A 13666-nucleotide genomic window follows, 5' to 3' on the forward strand; every position below is an offset into this window, starting at 1 on the left:
GCAACTCCCTACACCCGGACAACTGTAAGAGTAAAACAAAGCCAGCTGAGATCACAACAAAAATGATCAACGGGGCAGTAAAAATGATGATCGTCGTGATTCTAGAAAATTTGGCACCAACAAAACGAGTGCACTTTCAGAGGCAAAGTGGCCAGCTTGACAGAGATCACAACAAGCATGAGAAGGACTCTTGATTTTTGGCGCCAAGCACGGCGACCCATTTAGAGCACCAGTCCGGGGACTCGTCGTGAAAAGTTTAAATCCTCTATCACCCGACGGATGAATTTTTTATTTTCTTTGTTATGATCTCCTATCACTAGATCGAACTCCACTTTTGTATTCCCACCTGCTCTCTGATTATTAGCAATATATGCCAGCCATTAGCTGGATTTTTTAAAAAAAATTGAAGGATGTTTCTCACGAATGGTCTGAGAGTGGTTATGTTTGTATTGTGTTTGTATCTGCCATGTATATTTACCAACAACACACAATGGTGGTCATTGCACATTTCCTTTCGCCAGCCAGGGCAACCTAGCAGTCGAGTCAATGAAAGGCTGACCGCACCCCCACGGTACATGGCCTGAACCATCGGAACCTGGGACTCCTGCTCGGAACAATTGAGGACACTTGGGCCATCTCGGCAGACCGCATAGTCCAAATACCGGACAACTGAGCCCAACTGGATGCAACAAGAACTTAGGTGAATTATTTGAATGATATCTTTTAGGAATTCTCTACAAGCAATTATGTTTGACCACACCCCCTAGGGAAAATAATCTGAACCGTCAGAAACGAGCATCCCCATCCGGAACCACAGGGGCAGAAAGAACTATACGAATCGACCAGATGATGTACGGACCATGGGCCACAGGAGAGCGTGATCAGCGAACATGTGCAACATGCATACAAACGGCCAGCCCACGAGGGTCAAAGTCATGGCAAACATGGGAAAAGACGTCATCTGAGAAGCCGCGACGATCAGAGGTCGGGCAGACATTGCAAAGCATGATGTCCGACAAGACCAAACGCTCGAAGGATGGGAAGACATGGCAGAATGCACCGTCTGTCTAGACCGCAACATTCAAAGATTGAACTCACATCCCAAAATCTACCCTCCAGCCAAGTGGGCGGGACGATAAGAGGTAGTGGCATGACCTGGCAACCCATTAGGAGAATAGAAGCAAAAGGAAGCCCAAAGTTTGAATTGCGTTTGTATCAATGACTATCTAAAGGTTGTTTTTTACTTATAAACTTATCGATGATCCGTTGTGCCCACCGAGCAAAAGTCTACCCCGGCAAACAAGGCAAGTAAGTTATACGAAGAACCATCTAAGGAATGCATTTAGACACAATCCATTTACACACGAATGGTGTCTCAACCGATTGCATAAGCATCATACACATGCATAATCAGACCATTAAGCATATAACTACAACATTAGCACGTGTTACCTAAAAACCATCGGTTTTTCTTGCATGACACCAAGACAACATCACATGGCTAATCTGCTTTACTTAATCTCCTCATACTTGCAGTATTGTCACCTTAGATGGACGATCTATCCCTCATCATAGTTTTTGATGATGATAAATCCATCACTAACAACAGTTTCACCATGTTTGACTAGTCAATATTTCTGACATACGGGTTGTGACAACCCAAGACTGAGACCCCCATTAGTTTGTGTTATCTTCATGCTTGCATGCTATATAATGTGTGTTTCATTTTGTTTTTTGCATCATGCATCATAATCATCATTGCTTTGTTGTGGCATATTTGATTTTGTTCTGATCTTGTGTGATACTCCTTCTCACCTTCATCTTGCCTCTTGCCTCTTGCTCTTGCCACCAAACCAACTCAACCATCATCTAGTCCAAAACCCCATCCTAGTTTTTTTCTTTCATTTTATCTATTTATCTCAAGTGACATTTTTCCTAATTCCAATAAATGTTCACTATATTCCTAAAACCCCTATGACCGACTCCACCAATTTTTTGCTCGTTTGCAAATGTTATGGGCAGATTCAAAATTCATTCTCGAGTTTGAATTAAATTCAAACTTGGTTTAATTTGTAGTTTTTGAAATTATCATGGCATTTTTTAAAATTGGGCATAAATCCAGGACTCTAGAAATATCTCCATCTCTGCCAAATTCCATCTCCACCCTTGCCTTTCTTTTCTCACAAGCTTTCTGTTTGAAGAAAAGAGAAAAATGAAAGAATTAGAGGAGAGAGAAGCCTAGGCCGTAGCCCAACTTACCTCCTGGCCATGCAACCCACTTACCTCTGAGCCAAAGCCAGCCCACCAACGCTGATCCCCCTCTATTTCATCGTCTTCTCCCTGTACGGTAGAGCATCTAGAGGAGGCACGTCGACAACAGCGTTGATTTAACGACCGGAGCTCCTCCCTAGAGCCTATAAACATGCCATACTTGTCTCCCTAATCCTAGCCTCTCCATTCCCTTAATCGTCCCATCGCCGCCTGCACAGGTAAGGACACCCACGCGCTTGCTGACGCCTTGGTCGTGTCGAGCTCGAGCTAGGGTTTGCCTTTTCAAAAAACTCTAAATGACTACATTATGTAACAGTGGGAGTATACAATTTTGTGGTTTAGTAAAATGAGAGCAAGTACTAGAAAATTTCAATGGATTTCAATATGAGCATCTCAACTCATAACCCCTACAAATTTGATTCTAATGTTCAAAATCTCCTCTGGCAGAAAAATTCAAAACTATGTTTGAACCCCACCGCACCATTTTTTTAATCTCTATCCGCTGAACATTTTCTGTGACGCTAAAAATCATCGTAGAATATGCACATACCTAGTGACGGTCAAATGCGTTGGCTAAAATCAGGCAAGAACTTCACCGTAGTTTCCCAGGGCACTACTCTGGGAGGAAATGAGTTGGCAACCAAAAACCGTCATGGGGAATGATCTTAGGTGACCTTTTTTTGCCTGTCACTAGGATTTTTGTCACAAAACAGCACACATTTTGTAGTGCTTGCCTCCGACCTAGTTCCCTGCATGGAAGACACGCTGCCTGAGCCTTCTGATGATGTCTAAACACCATCTACAATGGGATTCTGCGAGCCAATGGCATTTGCTCCATGTCTCCGTTTAGGAGGTTGCTTCATCCTTGCCTTATCACCACCATTCACCTCATCACAATCTAGGAGGTGCACTGTATACTTTAAACAACCTCTCGGCATCATTATCTTCATTTTATCCCACCACGTGGGCATAGTCTTTGCCATTTTCTAGTGTGCCTTTCTTCATGCCTATTGGGTCCAGCAAACACGCGTTATCATATGCCATGTTGCCCTCTTAAAGCGGTGGAATACAAACAAATACCTTGAATCTCTGCAAGAGGAAAAACAATTGGATTCTTTTCAATAGGTAAGAGAAAGGCAAAGGAAAAAAAAAAGAGAATACACATTCGGATACTAACTCTCACTAGTAGAATGCCCGTGCGTTGCTACGGGCTTTTGAAATATTTTTATGGTGTTATATAAAAATAATGCATGTTAAATTTCACATGTAGAGAAAAAAGCACAGCCATGATTTGATAATAATTGAAGTCCACTTCACATGTAATATAAATTGATAAAAAGGGCACTTTGACGACGTATACATACACAAATTAAGATCTACTTGACGCGTTTAATCAATTCTCACACAATATTAGAAATGTTATTTGCTTCATTTGCATGATATTCGAGCAAGTATATTAAAAACTTCATAATCAAGCAATATATGAATACTTCACATTGAAGGTCTTACAGTGTGTAACGAAGAATACTCACCATGCAAACCGGACGAACCAGTCTTTTACCGTTCCATCACAGGATAAAATAAAAAACAAAATGACCAGACACATCCTTGCAATTTCCTAAAATAATATTAGCTTGAATATAGTGAAAACAAAAATGAATGCTTGTGTTTTGAATATTATGATAATGAAATATACAAATTTACCATCCATGCTCGATCGAAATAACCATTGTAATTTATAGATATATTGGAATTTCAGCCGGGTTGCTTTATTTCGAGTGCGCTGGCGGTGGTTGGGGTTCTGGTAAGGCCAAAACCAGTGCCTTGGTGGGTCGTGGGGATGTTGGACTGTATGGTGACGTCCTTGATGGTGGGAGGCATGGCGTGTGTCTTGGGTGCGGGTAAGCAACCATGGCTACGCGGGTGGCAGGAGGTTGACAGAGCTTGGATGCGACGGTGGCGTGTGAGCGCTGGCGTATTCCACTTGCCCAGTTCCGTTACGGGCCTACGGTGGTGACGACACTCGACGTCGTACCCCTTCGTGAAGGCCCCGTTGTGGCGTTCTCACTCCTGTCGTTTTGCTCCGGGTGAAAACCTAATCTTCTGAGGCGGTGGCGACTTCAATGGTCATACCCTCCTAGGAGGCATCATTCTGGAGACCTGGCTTCATTGTGGATTTTCACGGTGGAGGTCTCCGTTGACGCCAAGCGATGTCCATAGTTTGCTTGGTGTGGATGGGGTGGTGTGTTGGTGCCCGACAACTTTGTATCTTGCCTTGGGTTTGTGTTGTGTGCGGTAGTCTTGTGTGTTTTGTATCGGTTCTTTGATGTACTCAGTGTTGCTTTATATATAAAGCGGGGGAAACTCTTTTCATCAACTTAAGCTCAAAAACCTTAGTTCACATGCTATGCGCCTCCAGCAAAAAAAATGATAAGGAAATTTTACAGCCATAGGACAAAAAAATAAGGAAAAAAAATCTAAAGCAACCACAACGCTCTCACACCTCCCTGGCCGCTCACTCTTTCCCCTTCGTCTCGCCGCGGCAGGCCGACAACGACGGGCAAGGGCGGTGGCTTTCTTTCCAGCAAGAGGCAGCGCCCCTACATTGTTGTACCACTCCTTCATCCCGCCCCCAGCCGCGCTGGTGGCGCACATGTCTGATTCTGGTCGTGGCCACGCCCGGCGACTCGCACGCACCTTGCAGCGCGTGGTGGGCTCCGTCCCATGCGCTCAGGGATCCAGCTCGGTGTCCTGGATACCTTCCCCACGCCGTGCACACCTGGATGCACGTAGCTAGATAAGGAGGGGATCCTGTGGTGCACCCCAACGCCGACGGCTTCTCTTCGCCACCGAGCTCCTCAACCCACAGGCCACCTTCCACTGGTCAGCTGCTCCCTCCCTTCTATGAACCTGAAACTTTCCTATATTGCAGTCAATATCTATACAATATGGCCAATCTCTTTATCTCAAGGCAAACTGCAGTCCAAGTCACTTGAATGCAATTTTCAGTCAAGTGTTCATTAGTAATTCTCCCTTTTTATTGCTATGTGATATCAGATGCCTCGTGCTTTTACCATATTAAAAGAATGAATGCCTTGGAAAAGAAATGTAGTACTTTAGTAATTTTGTTCTTCTCTAGCGAGTAGGAGTCCCGGCATCTTCCTCCTGCATTTGTTGAAACACTTCCATTGAATAGGCTAAATTAATTCTACCTGTTAGTGTCATGCATTGTGAGGAACCTCCAACAATAGCTAGGCTTCATCAGAATCCTTCCCTGAAGGGGTAGCAAGGACGATCCTTCGTTTTGGGGTTACATGAACTTGTCAAGTGATGCTGGTTCTCCTCTAGTGGGATTGCTAGATTGTGGCAGAAATGAGATTTTTCTCAAATGAGAATAAGCTAGCTTTTCTAGGTCCCCTCGTGGTTCCTCTCGAATCTGCATCTTCAGGAACATAAGAAAATTGAAAGACACTTCCAACTTACTTGAAATAAGCCAAAGAAAGAAGCTGCAAAAAATATGGAAGTCAAGTACAAGGGACATTTTCTGATGTGTAAAATCTAGAAAATATATGTGCAGTGCTGAACCGTAGGAACTGATGGTAGCTAACTTCTGAAGCTTTCATCAGGTCTTTTGAGAGATTTCATGGGTGGATCTGGTAAGTCTTTTCAAACCGCCAACATTTTCTTTCACCTATTTCCTTTCTGTAATTGTCCTAATGGGGTGAGGAGAGGAAGCGAACCAACCTGGGAGGCAAAAAAACGAACGAGCTAACTAATAAACTATAGTTATGGCTAATTAATTAGTACTCCATATATCTAATAAAATAGTTGCAAATTAACAGATGGAATAAAATAGTGGCAAAACTATGTGAACTATTTTCCTGCTTGGTATCCAAACAAAGCACTTTGATTTCACAAGTGTATTAGCCTATCATTCAGTCTTAGGACTTTTGCGATACAATAACTTGCTCATCATTTTATTATTGTTCGATAGATTATTTTCAGTTCAATAGCTATCATACTCAAATTCCATATTCCATGAAAAACCATTAAGTTTGAATAAACACGATGTCTAATTGACATTAATTCTATTAGTATGAAAAAACACAAGTAAATGGGAGTAAACTCTTAAATACGATTTCAGATTTTAGCATACCATGTAATGTAAAATACACCTATTTATATGTGCTACTATATAAAGGGAATAATGACAATTGAGATGGTCAAGTTAGTCATTAGAACAAAATAAAGGAAGAACAAAGTAGGTGTATTACATGCAGAGGTTGGGCAGATACTGAAATATGACTTTTTCACCGGTTCAACGGTTCCATCTAGGAGATACTGAAATATGACTTTTTCACCGGTTCAACAGTTCCATCTAGGTACCACAATAGACTGCATCATACCTTTCACCCCCTTATCTCCTGTATTTATTGAAAATCAAAGCACTATGTCAATTCGCTACTGATGCCAAATGGGCATTCCATGATATCCAATTTGTAGAACACTTACAAGGTATAACTCATATCACTACCCAGGATAAATCATTCGACCTCCTTTTCATCCCCATTGATGATCCCTGATGTAAGATACTGGAAAATCTAATTTATAATCCCGAATGCATATATGGAGCACCACACAAGAACTTGTTATTACCAAATATATCACTTCCAAAGTAATGAAAACAAATAATACACAACTATGAGCTCAATAAAAACAAGACCAAGAATACGCAAGAGATTTTCACACTGCAAATACAAATGTCATTGCACACTGCTTCTTCCTGTGCTTCAGCCTAACAAAATGCATGAGTCATGCCCATGTTTCAACAAATAAATAAGAAATTTCTGCTACTGAATTCATTATTTCAGTAAGTACAAAACAACTAAAGAGAAAACTAAAATGCATCTCAAAAAATTATGAAAAAATACGGAGGATGTGTGATGGAGTGCTTACCCCGACTAATGATGATGTTTCATGGAGCAGGTGTGTTGCGTGGAACATGCCAAACATGAGTGTTTGAATTGTGTACACCTTAATCTTTGTATCTAAGGATGACATGATGAATCATCAGTAAGCTCTTACCAGTCCATAATAAACTTTTGTCTCATAATGTAGTGAGCATTCCTTGTATATGAGCAAACAAATTGTGCATAGAATACCATGCATACAAAATGTGGCGGCACAGTTAAAGTCCTTAATCCTCAATGCCGGTCGAGATACTGCCATTATAGTATATTTCAGTTTCCTCGCCAAAAGAATTTACCACCACAAATCAGTAGTGCTTAACCCAAAAAGAAATTTTCAGTTTTTGCCAGAGATCCAAGTTCACATAACGGTAGGACCGGTGGCCGAATTGTGCTGATAGACGTTGTTGGCAACGTCGTTGATGTCAGAAGCCTGCCGCACCTCTGATTGAATGCCTGACAACACCAGTGAATATCGATTGCCATTGAAGAGACCAGCAATGTTCTATAAACACCCACGCATTAGGAAACGTTCTTTCGTGTGTAAGCAAATTAATAGCTGATTGAAAATTAAAGAGAGGATTAGCTATAAAAATTCAAAAATAGAAATTGCAAACACGTAAGCAATTAAGTACCCTCGCAGATAACATGGCTCAAGGATGATAAGGAAGTAAATATGTACCCTTGTAGCTCTAGCAATTAGGAAATGGCATCTAGGCCGAAAGCTTTCCAAACCTGTAACAATGATGTTACAAGGAGGTAAGGAAGTGGCAATTCTTTTTCATGCTTTGGTAATTATATGCATGCTTCCCTATCAATCATTTTGTTAGGGATTACCAGAAAAACAAATCCTTCTCAAAGAAAGCTCAAGTTGATGCAAACTTCATCAGGAAGCTACAGAAATTAAATCACATCTATAATCATAAGATCAGTCATACATTAGTTGTGCATTTATTTTTATAAGAATAGCTAATCAAACAAACAAAATATATGCAACTTGAATTGAAGTACAAAACATTAGATGTGTGAAAGTATACAATATAGCTTATTTCCACAGAGTACACACTTGAGAAATCAGATATGTACATCATTCCAAGCTTCTCCAAGACGTCATCGGTTTAGCTTATCCACAAGTACACATGGCAGCTTTTATTTATAGGGAAAGTACATGTGCAAAATATCTATAAAAAGCTACAGAGACTTTGGCGTGCAGAAATTTTAGAGGGTGAACTGCAGCAAACTAAAGGGTTTTGCCACTTTTTGTACATATATTCATAGATGGCAATGGCCATGTTGTTCGTCAACTATGCAAAAAGCAAAGTACCCAAATATTGAATTGAATTACCATGATTAGGAGGTGAAAGAACTCAGTCCTATACTATATGGCCTAGCACTACATTAACACCTGAGAATATGGATATCCAGAGTCCATCTTTCCCTACTTGCAGTAAAATAGACAGTATAATCAACTCTATATTGAAGGCGCCGATATGCAGCTTGACGGTTAGAAGACTTTGAAGAAGAATATTCATATAGACATCATCCAGCAGGGTAGGAAATGAAAAGTCTCTAAAAAAGTATAGCAGATGAGAAGTGTGGTGCCCTCTCATTCCTCCCAATGCACATTCATTAGAAGTGAATTAGCAACTTTGCTCTTTGTTATTGTGCTGCCCAATTATAAGATTTCCTAGCAGTAAATTGCAGCAAGCTTCTAGCATATGAGGCAATCAGTTTATTGTCACAAGTTATGGGGCTGTTAATTCCGAGAAATGCATTGTACCGCCTAATATTTTTTGTGGCATGCTTGACCAATCAGCTTCTAGCGAGATGGCAAAACCATGTGTATATATAGTAAGTAGACCATAAAGTTGCCCAAAAATGCAGATAAGGAGGCTGGTTTTCTAGGAAGAATCAAAGAGATGTATGTAAGAAATGACATGTTGACAGAATATTTGGCCTAAAATAAACCAGAATTCCCAGTTCATAAAACTAAAGGATCATAATTCGTTCAATGAAGTGCCCGACGGATGACAAAAAATGCACAATGTTTAGAAATGTACCGCTAGTTCTGCATCAGTCTTGCTTGAAAACCTGAATTCTGAATAATTTATCTGCAAATAGACCATGTACTAAGAGAGATCAGTGCAACCGACAAAATCAAATCAGAGAAGCAGATGGGTCTGGGTGCATAAGGTTTGTTCAAACGTACTTGGGAAAACTGAAAGAAAACGTTTGTTCAAACGTACTTCAGCTCCTGTCGTCAACCTGTCCACAAAGACTGTAGCAAAGTTCCTCGTGCTAGGACAGATGCAGTACCAACCTCATGTTCTTCTTCTTCTTTAAAGGAAACTATAGGACATATACTCAGATAATTGGAAATTCGCGCAACACAACTATTAGAAAGAAACGAAGATCCACCTTCAAAAGAAGCAAACACAACTACTGGAATTCGTGCTAATTTTTTTTGCTGTTGTACGAACAATTGAATTGAATAACCAACGAACATATATGCTCAAATAGAAGTCATGGATTCAGAAATTCCTTGCACGTTCATCGGATCAATGTCGCTCCCAACTCGGACTTGGATCCACGTACGTGTACATTCCATCATGACTTGGGAACTTAGGATCAGATCAGATCAGATGATCGAATATGGACGTGGTGACCATGGCCGTAGAGTTCGATAGCGGCGGACCTGGAGCTCCTGATGGCGGTCCATGAGGCACTGGCAGCGTCGGATGTGGCGACCCCGTGTCCAGAGAAGGTGGCCATGGCCGAGGCCTAGGGTCCCCTATTGTCGGCCATGGATGCCATGGCGGCCATGGCACACAAGCCGCATGAGTGCAGATTCGATCGGGAGCCCCTTCCTTGACGAGCACGAGCGCGTCGCGGGCGTGGAGCTCTACCGCCTAACCTTGGTAATCTCATAGCGGATCCGGCGATGGGGAGAAGCGTGGGGGTGGTGGAGGTGGCTGAGAGGGAGATAGGGGAAGGCGTGGGGCGACGGCGGCGGAGTGGGAGATGGGGGCGATGGCTTCTCCTCGAGGGGATCGATAGGACAGGTGCTTGTGCGGGGTGGGGGTTTTTTCGCGTGCGTGGGATGGGTGTGGGGGACGAAAATAAACTGGGACTATTCAACCAACTCGTCCATTAAGAATAGAGATGACGAAAAAAACCGGAGGTGGGAGGATGACGAAAATAAACCAGCAAAAAAAAAACGCGCGGACTATTCACCAACTGCTTCATTAGGAGTAGAGATGCCCTCATTTTTGGATGAGTATAAAACAATGCGAGGACCTAATCGGAACTCTAGGACTTCCACTTCACCAGGGAAGGGTTCATTTCTTCCAGTGTCTTCTGATCGTAGTAGGCTTTCACCATCGCAGTCAAATCCTCGTACATCAGACATTCCCTTGTGCGGAGCAGTTGGATCCGCCTACCCATCCAACTAACCAAGATCTGCTTGCCAGCAAGGCTGCTTTTCGCGAGGGCCTCCACTACCCCATCAAGGATTTGTGAATCCTCAGATGCGTTGAGATCCATCAGCTCGCCCCAAGACCTCCACCGCACATGTTGATTACACGAGAATGGTTGCATCCCCATCTTCTCACCGCCAATCAAGGTGTCGGGAAAGTAGAACCAACTTGCTGCCATATCTTGACAGAGCCAGGCGACCACAGATCGAAGTATTTTACATTTCCCCACACTTGTATGGGAGTACAACCACACTCTCATAGATGGTCGTCGTTCTTGGTGCCTTTAAATGGAAGTACTTCCTCACAAGCCAAGATGCAGTGAGTCCCTAATAAACACTCACAAAATGCAATGAAGAAAACAATGAGGATTCCATTAGGGACAAGGTGATGCAGCTAGAGGCCATAGAAGAAGACTAACCCACAAAATAAATCATGGAGGGATAGAGACATCCCTCGCAGCATGAAAGGCAACAACACCACTTGCTCGACATCCTGAGGCACCAACAAGACCTCTATGATTGAGGAACGCCCCTAGTTGTGGCACGCCAAGCAGCCACCGCCTGCGATGAGATGTAGCCAAGCATGGCGAGCTTATTTAGTTGCACTTAATCACCAGTGAAGGCAGCCACTTCCCTTGGTGGCGCTGGGTGAGTAGGCGGGCTTTCTAGATCCAGCACCCTTGTCGGCTAACCTGTCGGAATCGGTTGTTGCCTTTTGTTTCTTGCCTACACGCGACAACTAAGGTGGCAGGACTCGGCTAGCCTGGAAGTAGATTATGGGCAAAAGGCGGAAGGGGAAGCGCCGAAGAACAAGATGGGGAAAACACAAAAGCAAAAGTATCATGCATCATCGCATATTATAAACCATAAATAACATAGATAGAGGGTTAGCGGCAAGGAGGCGCCGTCCCAAACATAATGATGTCGGGCAAGTGCCCAACCCGTCCGCCATGTGGTCCCATCGCACTTTCTCAGCAGACGGTACGTGCGACCAAAGGGTAGGCCCGCGCACATCATCCCCCGCATGACTATGGCACGCGTACCAAACTTTTCCATCCAAGCTACTCGTACACCCGCCACTCATAGCCTTATGACCATCTACTTGCCCACACCGACTCGTCCGCCACCGCTTACTTTTGTATCTGTCTAAAAAGATTGTTCCACTCTGCTCGTGTTAACTCGATGTTTCACGCGCACATTCGTAGCACATTAAGTCGAGTGCATATGCAATAGGGTATCCGGACAAGACATGCGCAACCGACTGTCACACACTGAGGCGGGTGCCTGTCTTGTGCAAGCAAACACGGCCTAGCACGGCACAAACGACATCGATAGGCCGACCAGGCCTCACCCGGATCGAGCGGGACAACGCGTGATAAGATGCATGCGGCTTCCCATGCCATCCCAAGCCAGAGCAAAGACCAAGGAGCATGAAGCACCCTTCTCTCTCGACACATGTACCGACCAACCCAATGTTCCTTTTCTTAACACTCCTAAGCTAGGCCACGAGGAAATCGGAAGAGTGAAGCTGACGTACAACTTAGAACATGTCAATAGAAGGATTCAACATTGGGCTAGCCAAACAAAACACTCTCTAATCAGTTACTCCACCTCTTAGATGGTCAGCAACAACAACTTGACATGCATTGGAAAGCAAGAGCGTGCGGTCGTCGACCCCTATCACTAGTACAGAACCCCCATATTAGTTGCGTGCAACACAGCACACTAGCCACGTTTGGGTGCCATGCCGCCAGTACGACGTGAGTGGTAAGGTACTATTAGCAGTGTGTGGCTTGCACACGGCTAATATGTTACCACTAGCATAGTGCATTGTGCATCCGACTATTATGTTACTAGCTAGTGGTGTTCGTACCACGTGCACGCTGCTAGGCTATCTGACACTAGTGACATGTGGTCAACGCAAACGCGGCTGGTGGTAGGGAAAACATGTAGCATGTGTGCAGCTCACATGCTGTTAGTCTATTAACTCGTAGGTAGCGTGCATCCTTGAGAACACGCTGCTAGTTTGTTTTGCAGGGCAAAGAAAATACTGTCACGACAACATTCTTTGCTGCCTTGGCAGCATTTGCACAATTCATAAGTATAGAAATATGAGAAGTATTAGGCAATTAAATAATGAATGTTATCATGTAACACATTTACATGAATCCAAGTTGCAACATATGCATATACACGAGGTTTGTTTTCTGTGACTTGGAGTATTGGCCCAAACTCGACATGCCTCATTACCTTGATCAAATGCATATCATGAATAATGTCTTGGAGATCTTGCTTCCAACACTGACGAACATGCCGAAGAAGACCAAGGATGGGCCGAAGGCAAGAAGGGACTTGGAAGATTTGACATCATGGCAGATCTTCACATGTCGCCCTGTAAAATGTCGGAGAAGATGGAGATGGAGGCGGGGGATAGGGGCAAAAAAGTCAACAAGAAGGAAGAGAATTATTGCCCCCCTTCTTGCTTCACCTAAAGTCCGAAGGAGATCGATCAATTCTTCAAGTGTCTTACCGAAATCAAAGTTAGTTCCGGTTACTGTGGGAAGATAAGTAGATTTCTAGACACCAAGAGAAAAGGTTCAGCGGGATGAAGTCTCATGACTGTCATGTGATGATGACGCAGATCCTTCCGGTTGCCCTTAGAGGGATATTGGACAAGCACATTTGTGAGATGCTTACTGATCTATACAACTTTTTTGAAGTTATCTCTTGAAAGTCGATCAATGTGAAGTAGCTGTGAAGGCTATAGAAAGAGACCGTTGTCTAAATAATCTTCAGATTTACTTCCCGCCTATGTTCTTTGATGTCATGGTGCATCTGTGTGCCCACGTTGTGGATGACATCATCAACCTCAGGCCGTCATTCCTTCACAGGGTGATGACATTCGAGAGGATGAATGGGGTCATCAAAGGATTCGTTCATAACATGTCTTGTT

The 13666-nt window shown here is 43.3% G+C and overlaps 1 long non-coding RNA gene across 13 annotated transcripts; it reads right to left on the bottom strand.

Annotated features, from left to right (window-relative positions):
• Positions 1 to 4636: 4636 nt before the first annotated feature.
• LOC119337313 lies at positions 4637 to 10308 on the bottom strand. 13 transcript variants are annotated; one of them, XR_005163177.1, is made up of 5 exons: positions 9448 to 10308; positions 8076 to 9349; positions 7921 to 7973; positions 6784 to 7743; positions 4637 to 6695 (listed from the first exon to the last, which is right to left on the bottom strand). It is a non-coding gene; the product is annotated as an uncharacterized LOC119337313 (long non-coding RNA). The 13 variants fall into 13 exon arrangements; XR_005163174.1 differs by having other exon boundaries at positions 6784 to 7797; XR_005163181.1 differs by lacking the exon at positions 7921 to 7973 and having other exon boundaries at positions 9299 to 9349.
• Between the last annotated feature and the right edge of the window lie 3358 nt (positions 10309 to 13666).

Source organism: Triticum dicoccoides, chromosome 7B (genome assembly GCF_002162155.2).
Source record: "Triticum dicoccoides isolate Atlit2015 ecotype Zavitan chromosome 7B, WEW_v2.0, whole genome shotgun sequence".
NCBI classification, from domain to species: Eukaryota; Viridiplantae; Streptophyta; class Magnoliopsida; order Poales; family Poaceae; genus Triticum; species Triticum dicoccoides.